Raw genomic sequence first — 12,660 nt, 5'->3', positions numbered from 1 at the left:
CTTTTATGAAAACTCTTATGCAACAGCTTGTATCGCAGTGCTGACATTCAGTACAACAGCACTCCTGCATAATAAACGCATAATAAAATGGGTTTGTTACAGTTGGCTAAGGACATATGGCATGAGCAGATACAAAGATCCATTTGTATCAGCCCATACAGTACATAATAAAAGCTAATGTTCCCAATGAACTGCCCTCACTCGAAATCCTCTCAATGGATTCTGCCCAGCTAGAAGAGCACATATGGCCAATGAATAGCTCATGTCCTCTGCTTTCAATGTAGGTTAATGAATTCATTGTCAGTCAGCTTGTGAGACCATTATAATTTAAGCCAATGGCCACACCTGAATGGTTGGTGTCAGAATGTCGCACGCTGGGATTTGTGCTCTGTGTGACGCTATGTTTGGCATGAGACCAGTGTGGACGGAGGTAATGGGCAACTTGGAAAAAGTGTGATTTGCTCATTCATCAGAATGCGTGTTGTGAGCTACCGCAATAACACATGCCGAGTGTGTGTTTCAAGTGCACATACACGCAAGTCGCATTAATCACCACTCCGTAGGAGGTGAAGTCTGGCTTTTACTTGAACATGCGAGCGTGTTATAATTATTTTTGCGAGTAAAATCGTGACGTGAAAGGCCAGTTTCACACCACGTCTGTGGCTGTGATCTCTTACTTTCACTGGTGCACCTCTATTTCTCCCTCTGCAGGAGTTAACATATGTGAAAGTAGAACAGGTAGACATCTTGGACTTGGGCCATTCATTGATTTAAGCCCACAGGTAAAGACACATGGATAGAGACAGTGGCCAGGGGAGAGAAGTATTTGTAAACCGAGTGCTCAGATAAGGATAAAAGGAAAATAGAATTCGCTTGGCATTCTTTGTTCGTTTTTAATTGAATCTCTTTTGCCAGAAAACCTTTTGTGAGGACAATAATTCATTGTATTATTGCAGAGCATTTTAAAGCTTGTGCAATAATAGAAAATAATGCAACATTAAAGCAGGCAGGGGGTAACATTCTTGTACATGGGACTAATTTTATGTCAAGAGTTTTTTAAAAGGTAAATTATTAAGTGAAACTGTTTAGAAGAGGTTTTGAGAACTGGGCTTTAATGCTTTATAAATTAATGTTAAAGGGACACTCCTCAAAATATGCTCATTTTCCAGCTCCCCTAGAGTTAAACATTTGATTTTTACCATTCTGGAATCTATTCAGCTGATCTCCGGGTCTGGCTCTAGCACTTATAGCATAGCTTAGCACAATCCATTGAATCTGATTAGACCATTAGCATCACGCCTAAAAATTATATTACGCAGCAGCCGAAAATAGTCCCCCTGGTAACTTTCAATGGCAGGGGACTATTTTTGGGCAGTGCGAAATATCATTGCGCCTCCTGCAGCCATGTTATGGTAGCCAAGTCCTTGATTATTATGCCAGAATAAGAGTTCCTAGTTCCTAACCATATCGGCCTAGAAAATCACAACTTTTAATTTTTCATCTGTCTTAGTACACGATGTAACTACAGAAGAGTCAAGTTTTAAATAGGAAAAATATCCAAACCCTTTGGTTATTTTTTAGCGCGATGCTAATGGTCTAATCAGATTCAATGGATTATGCTAAACTATGCTAAAAGTGCTAGCGTCAGACCAGGAGATCAGCTAAATGGATTCCAAAACTGTAAAAACCAAATGTTTAACTCTATGGGAGCTGGAAAATTAGCATTTTTTTAAAGTGAAGTGTCCCTTTAAAACAATTATTTCCATCAACCAATTATGTTAAAAATAAACCTTGGGTATACATTAATTTACAATAACTCAACAGCTGGGAGTCAATTATTGTCCTTATACCACGGCTGCCACACATCAAGACATTTTTCTCAGGTTTGTCGTCAAACATTTTAGATGAGGGGATTTGCATTTTGTGCCATGTCTCTTTGATTGTGACCAATTTTAAGCTAGTCTACATGGAGATACATTTACCTATATAGGTAAAAAAAAAATCGTATCAGTGTTTTGTCCAGATGGACACGCATTTTGGGAGCCTGAAAACATTTTTTTTTTAATAAATCTGAACATGAAACCCTTGCGATTTCGTGTGTATGACAAATCCATATATTTAGTGATATGATGATGTCATCCCCCCATGTCTCAACCAGAGTCAGACAACCAACGCTATAGGGTGACCATACGTGCCATTCTTCCCGGACGCATCCCGTCCAGGATTTCGGTGCGTCTTCCGGAAGTTGTATTTGTTGACCGCATACGCCATTCAGTTAAAAACATAAGATATACAATTGTAGTTTCATTCTTACATTAAAATGTAACGGTTGCTTTTCTGTAATAATAATAATAATACTCTATGACGTATGCGGTCGACAAATACGACTTTCGGAAGACGAACCCAAAATCCTGGACGGGATGCGTCCGGGAAGAATGGCACGTATGGTCACCCTAAACGCTACCTCACGTTAGAGCTGCACGATTCTGTATAAAATGAGAATCACGATTCTTTTGCTTAAAATAAAGATCACGATTCTCTGACGATTCTCAAGAACTTTTTAATTTTAAAGATTTACAACACCTGAACATTAGGTTAACATTAGTTTTCACAGGTACAAAGTTTTTAGATAAATGAAACTTAGTAAAAAAAAATGTAGATAATCTTTAAGTTCAGCAAATGATAATTTCAGTGTGATTATGTGTTTATTTTATTTAAAGAAACAGTATGTAAGAAATGTATATCAATTAATCATAAAATATAAGAAATATTTTCATTTCAAATACTTATCACTGACAACAGTGGTCCGGCCAGAATATTGTCATTTAAAAAGTGGAGTTGCAGCCCTCAACTGATGTTTATGTTGTCATGTTGTGTATTGACCACCAGTTGTGTGATTGCAATACCAGTTTTAGCCACCAGTTTTGTGATTGCAGTACCAGTTTTGGCCACAATCCTACATTCTGTTCCTTTAAAGAAAAACTTAAAAATATGTATTTTAAGTAGCCTAAATAAAAAACAAATACATTTTGGTGCAAATTGCTGCCACTACATGGATTGACATTTTTACACTTGCTAAGTGTGTCCCATCAGGTAAATAATTCTACATGCACGCTTGGGATCTTCATGCCCACTACAACACCAGGGCCAAATACAGGAAAACGTGTAAGTGGTCAAGTGCAAAGACCGCAAGTGTGGTTATTTGGACGTAGCCAATGTTTCCCCCGTGCTAAAAACGCTTTCCGAAGGGATAAGATCCTCTTTTTGGTACTAAAACAATGTCAGGGTTCTTGTCAGACGTACCTGCACATTGCTCTGCCTCACTCTTTCTCTTTAGTTTCTGTTTCTTTCTGTCTAATGTCTCGGTGAAAGCATCCGCAGTACCGGTAGAGCGAACACAAGCTGGCTTGCACAATACCCGATGTGAGGTCCAGACTTCATCATGGGCACTGTAAGTGATCACGTGTTTTCACGAGAACTGCCGAGACTGCGTCTTTCCTTCTTGAAAATACAATTACCTGAATCGTGGAAATGCTAGATCAAGATCGTTGGGGGGTCAAATCGAGATCACAATCTTTTAACGATTAATCGTGCAGCTCTACCTCACGTAACAACAACGGCAAACGTTCATGCTGCAGAAGGTAATGAGCCTATTAGCTTTACTAAAACAAAATCTCTGTTCCTTTGCTATACGGTGAGCAACAAATGCGCATGTCTTGTTTGTTTTTACTGCATCTCTGTGGCAGAATTACAACACCACATATGGGTCTGGTAGTATATTGCATCGATTTGAGTCGGTTTCAGTGGTTTTGTGTGTATGCAGATATTTCTTGACACAACAAAGATTTTTTTTAAATGAGGACAAAAGAAAATTAAATATGGCGAGCTCTGGCATTATGTGGATTTGGCCTATATGGTAAAAATGCTAAACAACCTCAAAAGGACCAGATATACTGTAAGCTGCCACAATGAAACTGGGCACAGGTAGTATTTTCTGTGTTCTTATAGGTTTTGTCATGTTTTGCAATCTATAAACATGACACATTTACTTAAGAAACAATAGTTATCTTTAGAAAATATATCTGTGGCACAGTCTGTACTTTATTTTGACAAGCTTAACACATAATGTTTTTCTGACAAGCTTTGGCAATTTCTTTCTTCAAGACAAAAATAAAAACTTTTTTTGCAACGCAAGCAAAATGTTCAGTGGCAAAGCAGTGGACCGCAACCGCACAAACCCACCCCTTTGACCAGCACAAACACCCCTGCATTCAAAAACAAGGCCAGCGATCGGACATGCTGAGCAGGCAGAAGACTCGATCCAGCTTTACCTCAAAACTCTCTCTCTCTCTCCCCCAGTTCGGCAAATGGGACAGAGACCAAGAGGTCTGCTCTACAAGCAGCAGCTTAAAGGATTACCATTAATTAGATGTCAGGGACAGAAAGGGGCTTTGCCTGTCTTGGCCATGATACAATATCTCCTAATCTTGCTGTGCTCCTGGAAAAATAGAAATCAGTCCATTGACAGAGAAGAGAGCAAATGAAAAAGAAAGCATAAGAGGGGAGGAGAAGAGATGGTCTTGGGGGAGGTAGAGGGATGGAGAAAAGAAAGGGGGCTCATATATGGATGGAGAGATGGATGATAAAGCAATGGAAAATAATAGTGCAGGAGATCTTAAGAACTTTCAGTGTCTTGCACTCAAAAGGACAATGAACCATCTCTACAGAGAAGTAGAGAGTAAAGAATATTGATGGGGATAAAGGGATGCGGGCTCCAGACAGGAAGTGACATAGAGCTAATAAAAAAAGGATATGGGGAGCAAGAAAGAGGGCGTGAGAGGGGCATGTCAGGGAAAAGAACAGGAATTGGGAAATGATAGAGCCATAAATGAAACGGTACTCACATGAGCTCAAGCCCACCGGCAGTTGGACGGACATGAGGCCAAAACCACAACACCGGCAAACTGCAACTGACCTGTGGGAAACCTATACACAAACCAGCAGAGTGCCAGGCTTATTTTACTGTACTTATGGATACAGCGTACATCTCTTTCCTCAGCCCTCCAGGCCACATTAACTCATGACAGTATGTACACAACAAGGTTTACAAGGCATCTGGGTTCACCAGACTTCTTCAGCAGATAAAGTTGTCTGGTGGACGTCAGACAGCTTGGGTTTATGCCTTTGATGGGTAATAGGTGCCCTGACCTAAAGCCATGTTTTATCAGACATACATAGAGATGAGGAAGAATGTGACCTTCTTATCTAAGTCAGATACTGTGCTCCCCTTGAGGCACGTAAGCTTAGCTACAGTACATTTTAGACAGGACAAAAAGTAAAGCGATCATTTTTAGATTTTTGTTCTCCGTGAAACATTTATTCGACACGTCACTATGATCTATGTGTTTCTTTGTTTTGTTTTAAACTGGTCCCTCTGGCAGATGTGGTTTAGAGAAAGTGTGGTACAATAAGTGTGTACGAACAGGACACACTTGTGCTTTTGTGCTGATTCATAATGCAAGTCATTGTCAACGTTGAGCATGATTTGTTGTTACTATTTGCAGCTTCTCTTTGACCACACTGCAAAAATTATATTCTTGCGAAAAATCATAATGCGTATCTTTGTCCTGTTGTCCTGTAAAAATAGTAAAACATCTTTTAAACAACATGATATGAAATTTAAAGCTGCAGTCCATAACTTTTGCCTCTATATCGCCATCTCTGTTTGGAATATAAAATTGCAGGTTGCTTTACATGCTTATCCTTACATTTGTTAAAACAACTGGCATTGCCTGTAAAATCTGACTCAAAAGCTTAAATTATAAATCATTATAATAAGTTCTTGTGATTCATGCTAAGGTAAAGAGACAGTTTTGAACACTGACTATTTATGTACTTGCTCAATAACTGATTTTAGTACCTTTTTAACCAAAAGTTACACAATTAAGAAACACTGTGTCTCATTCACTAAGCATGCGTTTGCTCAAATTTGTTTGTGAGATTTGTAACAGATGTTTTCAAAAACAAATCGTGATTCAACAAAAAATTTTGTATCAAAATTTCTTCTAAAAGCAATAATCACGTACGCTATAATCAAATACTAAGCTATAATTATAATGTGTATAATTTTGATATAGACTGAAACAAATTATTCATTCAATTTACTCAATTTTTTAAGGTAAGCGGTTGCAATCAGTTTATTTAAGCTATATTTAAACAAAACAAAAAATTAGAAATACAAAACAAAACAAAAAACTTTTGTTTAAATGTAGCTTAAATAAATTGATTGCAACAGCTTACCTTAAAAAATTGAGTAAATTAAATGAATAATTTTTTCAGTGTATACAATTCACATGATTATATTTGATATCATAATATTTTCTGTATTATATAATATTATACATCTATATTATTATTATTTACATTATATTATACATTATTATAGCCTACTTATAGCATACACATATAAAGAAGATGCACGTACAGTAATGACAAATCTTCATGCTTTCCTTCCTTACTTTTTAAATCTCTATATGAAAGCGTCTGCCTAATTCCTAATGTAAACGTCATGTAAATGTAATGAGAAGTCCAAACGTCAATCAATTGATCTTCTGTCTGTTTTATTATCGGAAATTTACCGATAATAAATATGATCCTGATTTTCTTTTCGAGCTCTTTTGCTTCTATGACAAACTAGTCTAAAATTTTCTGTAGACCACCGCTGCGGAAATTCCTGATATGGAACTGGTTTGGGCGTGTTTTATGCAAATGACCAAACTTGTGCATGCGGACGTAGAACACTCCAAATTCACAAACGTACAGTAAGAAAAAGTATAGGACCAAATTCACGTACGTACACACATTTTGTGAATTAGGCGGAAAGTTTTCATGAGAAGTGTGCGTATAAATCATAGACTGTAAAAAAAAGATGGACGACGCCTGTTCGGTCTCTTCCTTTGATGAAAAGTGAAGCCGTCAGTCGCCCGATATGGCGCTAACATCTTGGGTCTTGAGTCTGCGCAGTAGCGATTTCGGGACCAGTCCTGCGAAATCAAGGCCCCGCCCTCACTCTCGCAGAATGCGCATATCACAGCTATTAATCATGACGTGACACCACCGTTTTTACTTAACTTATTTTAAAAACAAACACTTGAATTTACATCAGCGTGATAAAAACTACAGTAAATGACAGAAACCAGCTTCGGAAAAAAGATAATTGAAGTGTAATAAAAATGTTAAGTTGGTCTCAAGTCCCATTGAATAACATGGGGAGGCGGGTTTATGACCTATACTGGGACCAGTCACTGGGGGGTGATCGAGACGTTTTGGCTTCACTTTTCAGGGCTTGTGTGGCACACTTGGTATAAATACAAAAAACAAATATAAATACGAATATAATTTCGTGAGAAGTGTGCGTATAAATACGAAAAACGCACGCAATTATTAGTGAATGAGACCCATTGTCTGAAAAAGTCACATATAATTTTCCTTATCAGGCTAATCAAAATGTATTGTGTTTTAGGATATAGGCCTTAAAATGTATTATGTACTCTAAAAATAATGGGTTGTTTTCAAACCAATGTTGGGTGAAAAGGGACAAAACCAGCCACTGGGTTAAATTAACCTACATAATGTCCACATTTGACCCAACCATGAGTAGAAACAACCCAGCATGTTGGGCTAAAACAACTCAACATTGGTTGACTTGTAACACAATGGTTGGCTTTGTCACTTTTTGACCCAACCACGAGTTGAAATGAACCCAGGATTGAGTGTATGTGTCATTAAAACACTAAATGTGTGGATGAGAAGTTCAGTGTGTACATACAGTACAGTACGCCAAAGAAGATTTGAATAATGGAATAATAAAATGTATTAACCTGGTGCCTGACTTTTGAGTGGGTGTTCTTCGGGGAGGAATTCTTTGGAGGTACGGGGGTTCGAGGGGCTTCACTTTGTGCCCCTTCTCGCCAGAGACGCTAATTACTTTGGGGACCTTGAGATTTCATGGGATTTAAAGCAGGGGGGGGTGAATATTTTCCAATTTACTTCAATACTTGATGTTTGCTTCCATTAGAGCAGCAATTCGACGTCTTAAAGCAAACACACTCAGTGCACATCGGTATACCCTGATAAAAGTAAAACTCTATTAAGACGCTGTCTGCCTGCAGGGCTTTATCCCTCAGGAGTGTGTGTTTGGGTAATAATCTCCAGGACAAACACATTGTCCCTCCCGAAAGACATTCGCAGGCACAACAAACCTCGCGCAAACACACATTTTCCTAAAATGTTCCAGAGATATTTGTCATTTGCAAAGACGTCTTAAAGGAATAAAAACCATGTGAGCATTTAAAGTCAGGGTGAGAGGTTTTGTTTGTTGATGAAGTCATAATTCAAAGATTTTAATACAGCGGGACAGGGACATTTACTGAAAGCAGTGAAAGGATGATGATCGGTTTGTAGATGACGAGTTGTCCTACGCTGGCTTTGTCCTCCAGTTTTCCTCTCATAACATCGCAAAGTTCATTGAATTTCCCTAGGCAGCTATATACTGTATGACAGTGTTACCCAACCAGGGGGCCGGGGCCCACAGGGGGGCCTCAGCAGATTTCCAAGGGGGCCTCGGTATGACTTAAAATTATTAAAAATTGGACAAAACAAGCGTTAAAATAAGCTAAAACAAGCAAAAATCAAGATGTTTCTTTTTTTGGTCGTTTTTGTAGCGAACATACATCTGTCTAGTCATTCCAAGCTATCTAAAGGGAAAAAGGTTGGGAACCACTGCTGTATGACACAAAACATTAATTCGGAGGCCTTTGCTTGATCAAGCAACATGAGCTCCATAATATTATCATGTCATTACAGATGTTGCAACCATCATTTTTGGTTCCTGTTACACTGGGGGCCAACACAAAATATTTCACACTGAGATAAATTGTGTTATTCATATCTGACAGCTGTTTACTAAATGCGGCTCTGCTCTTGCGTAAATGAGAGTAAATAAGAAACGCTTTGCATGAGATTTGCATTGTTTTTTATTCATTCATTCAGTTCTTCATTTCATACGGTAAAAGTCTATCATAATCTTTAAGTACCATGTTGATTAATGTGGTTCATATCAATGAAACGCACAAATAAAAGTGTCACGTATGCTAAATGATGATGCCCCGGCGTGACAAATGTTAATTACATTTAGACAGCTGAAAACAGATAAGGCGTTCATTGCAATGAATCCGGATATAACAAAGCCATGGCGTGAAAGCATTTTTAACAACATGATACAAAAGCATAGTCATGCTTTATAAAAAAAGTAAAAACTCTATCACAGATGTGCACTGGCAAACCTCGCACTTTATTTGCAAATTTTTCCCATGTCTGTACGGGCGTTCCCGGCAGGACACATTTGACAACATAAAGCGTATGTCGTGCATATTGATGCATGTAAATGCGAAAGTTATGCAAATTAAGTCATAGGGTTGTATAATTGAGGATAAGCATTTATTCCCTTACTTTATGCTTAAGCTCAAAATTAAATAATATAATGTGTCTCATCTATGTTATTGAGTTAAGCAGACATCTCTTTAAAAATATAAGATAAGGCAGAACAAGGCTTAAATTTTTCCGCATTTGCAACGGTATTGTAAAAAGCTTTATCATCTGCATTGGCCCACCCGCACAGTGACCAATAGAATAACACCTAAGCAAAAGTTAAATCGCCCATGTCAATCCTTTTCTCCGTGAGCCCACATCATCCCATTACAGAAAGTTCTGTGACTTTAACTTTAGCTGGAGTGTGAAACTCAAAAAGTATGGTATTTTATGACAACCAAGCTGTTTTTAGGATGCGTAATCGGATTAGTTAAGTGGCAGAGAGGTGTTGAAAATCACCTGCGAGAAGAAACTGATATACTGATATGTTTGTGTGATTGCATGCATAAGGGTTTATGTATAATCCTCAAATATTTGTAGTGGTGGCATCATTAAATGACAGAGGTGTACGTTTATAGATAAAGACATGACTGCCATGGATTTCTCTTTTAATTGACCGTTCAGTGGGCGAAATGTCATCTTCGGCAGTTCTGTCAGGTTGTAGATGCGGCTTAAGTGTTTCCTGTGTGCGTATAGTGTGAGTGCGTGACAGACAGAATAAAACCTCAGAGAACGGAAGAAGGGAAATTAGAAAGGTGTGTGTGAGAAAGCTACAGTATAATTAGAGAGCAGGATAACAGCTCTCGGCACAAACTAAGGCGGGGCTTAGAGAACAGAACAGGTAGGAACAGCTTGACCAGGTGAGTCTGTTGATGTATGTGTGTGTGTTTGTGTGCATGTGATTGTGATTGTGTGTAAGTGGAAGAGAGAATTTGCACATGCTCATACTTTATTTGTATATGTGCCAAATGCAAAAAAAAAAAAACCGAAGCTAAGGTCTTGTTTTTTGACAGACACATAAAGCTAATTATTTTACTGCATCTTTAAATAACCTAAAGCTTCATTTCCAATGCCCTCTGCACATGACCTTATGTCTTCTATGATGTGTAATGTAGATTTCCCTTACAGACACTACTATCCATCGGCTTGGGTTAAATACCCCTTGCAGGAAGATGCATATTGATGTATTGAAGCACCAAGCCGCACCATCATTGTGGGGCTCAAGGGCTAAAAGTACATAGAATGAGATTGATTTGCAAGCCTTCGATTTTCATGGGTGTTAACTTTAGCCACTGCTGTACTTGCACAGACTGTAACAATTGGAGATGATTAAAGCAGTGGCTGAATAGCAAACAATGGCATCTTTGCTTAAAAAAACACATTTTTGCTTAAAAAAACACAAGCTACATTTAGTTACAGTATCGGTATACATTTTCACTTTTTACATTTTATGCATTTGGTACATGCTTTTATCCAAAGCAACATGCAGTGGTATACATTTTAAATAGTATGTATCAGCAATGCACTGCTAATGAAATTTACATGAATAAAGGAGTGTAAAGTACCATGTACCATTTTAAACAGTTTGAGATGAAATGGCTGCCATTAATTTTATACTTGCATGAAGTAGAAATCTGTTAAAAACTTTTTTTTTGAGCCAAAACGTGTAAACAAAGTGGAATACTGATATTGTAACAGAAACTACTGTACTGTAGGCAGTTAAAAGCACACTATTTTATTTTTTATTTAACTTCTAAACAGATGTTGTACATCATATTTGTAAATCTATTAAAGGAATAGTCCATTGATTTTCTTAAAAGAAAAATCCAGATAATTTACTCACCACCATGTCATCTAAAATGTTGATGTCTTTCTTTGTTCAGTCGAGAAGAAATTATGTTTTTTGAGGAAAACATTGCAGGATTTTTCTCATTTTAATGGACTTTAATAGAGCCCAACATTAAATACTTAACTCAACACTTAACAGTTTTTTTCAATGGAGTTTCAAAGGACTATAAACAATCCCAAACGAGGCACAAGGGTCCCGTCCAGCAAAACGATTGTCATTTTTGACAAGAAAAATGAAAAATATGTACTTTTAAACCACAACTTTTCGTCTAGGTCCGGTCCAGCGCGACCTAACGTAAATGCGTAGTGACGTAGGGAGGTCACGTGTTACATATATAAAACGCACATTTGCGGACCATTTTAAACAATAAACTACCACAAAGACATTAATTAGTATCAGTTGACATACAACAATGTCGGAACGGTCCTCTTTCAAGACGCTTGTAAACACTGGGGCGGAGTTTCGCGTTCGTCCTCTGTGACCTCTTGACGTCATAACGTATTGCGTGGGGTCAGCTGGCGCATCACGACCAGATCTACATTACGAGAAGTTGACGAGAAGTGTATATTTGTTATTTTTATTGTCAAAAATGACAATCGTTTTGCTAGATAAGACCCTTATGCCTCATTGGGATTGTTTATAGTCCTTTGAAACTCCGTTGAAAAAAACTGATAAGTGTTAAGTATTAAATGTTGGGCTCTATTAAAGTCCATTAAAATTAGAAAAATCCTGCAATGTTTTCCTCAAAAAACATAATTTCTTCTTGACTGAACAAAGAAAGACATCAACATTTTGGATGACATGGTGGTGAGTAAATTATCTGGATTTTTCTTTTAAGAAAATGGACTAATCCTTTATACTTTCAGTGTTACATTTTTCCTATTAATTATCAGTTTAAACAAATCTTGTGGCCACAGATGGCACAGTTTGGTAAGAATGACCCAGAAACTTTCCAGAGCTTATTCAAAATCATTGCAAATATCACGTGCAAAAAGCAATGCTAAAATGCTGAAAAACTGCCCTGTTGTCACGCAGTTGTGGCAGATGCAATGTTGTCAGAATTAGTGACACCCTGGATTAAAATACAAGCAATGATAGTGTGCATATTTTTAATTTCATAATGCAACCTGATCTCTATTGGCAGCTTGTAGGCTGAGCCTGCTTGCGTCGGGCAGTCAGGATCTCCATTTATCTACCGTGGGCTGCCAGTAAACCCAGCCAAATGCCGCAATCGCTCATTACCAAGCTATATCCAGGAATGGATCCTGCAAACTCCTACTCCATTCTAAAACAGTGACAGCCCAGAACAACACCAGTGACAGGCCTGTGCTGTGACAGAAAGGTCAGCACATTCAACCCAGAGACAGTGGAATAGACAATAT

General features: G+C 38.0%; 1 long non-coding RNA gene across 3 annotated transcripts in view; it reads right to left on the bottom strand.

Moving 5' to 3' along the window:
- Nucleotides 1–12,660, bottom strand: part of LOC129416550 (uncharacterized) — a 129,067-nt gene that overhangs the window by 39,606 nt on the left and 76,801 nt on the right. For 2 of the 3 annotated variants that reach the window (XR_012372293.1, XR_012372294.1), the window contains exon 4: nt 4,905–4,986. The exons of the other annotated variant lie outside the window; for it this stretch is intronic. This is a non-coding gene — a long non-coding RNA (uncharacterized lncRNA). The remainder of the gene's footprint in view (nt 1–4,904; nt 4,987–12,660) is intronic. 3 annotated transcript variants of the gene reach the window in all.

The sequence above is a fragment of the Misgurnus anguillicaudatus genome, chromosome 11 (assembly GCF_027580225.2).
Source record: "Misgurnus anguillicaudatus chromosome 11, ASM2758022v2, whole genome shotgun sequence".
Taxonomy (NCBI): domain Eukaryota; kingdom Metazoa; phylum Chordata; class Actinopteri; order Cypriniformes; family Cobitidae; genus Misgurnus; species Misgurnus anguillicaudatus.
The sequence above is the reverse complement of the archived record's forward strand: the minus strand, read 5'-3'. Positions and strand labels throughout refer to the sequence as shown.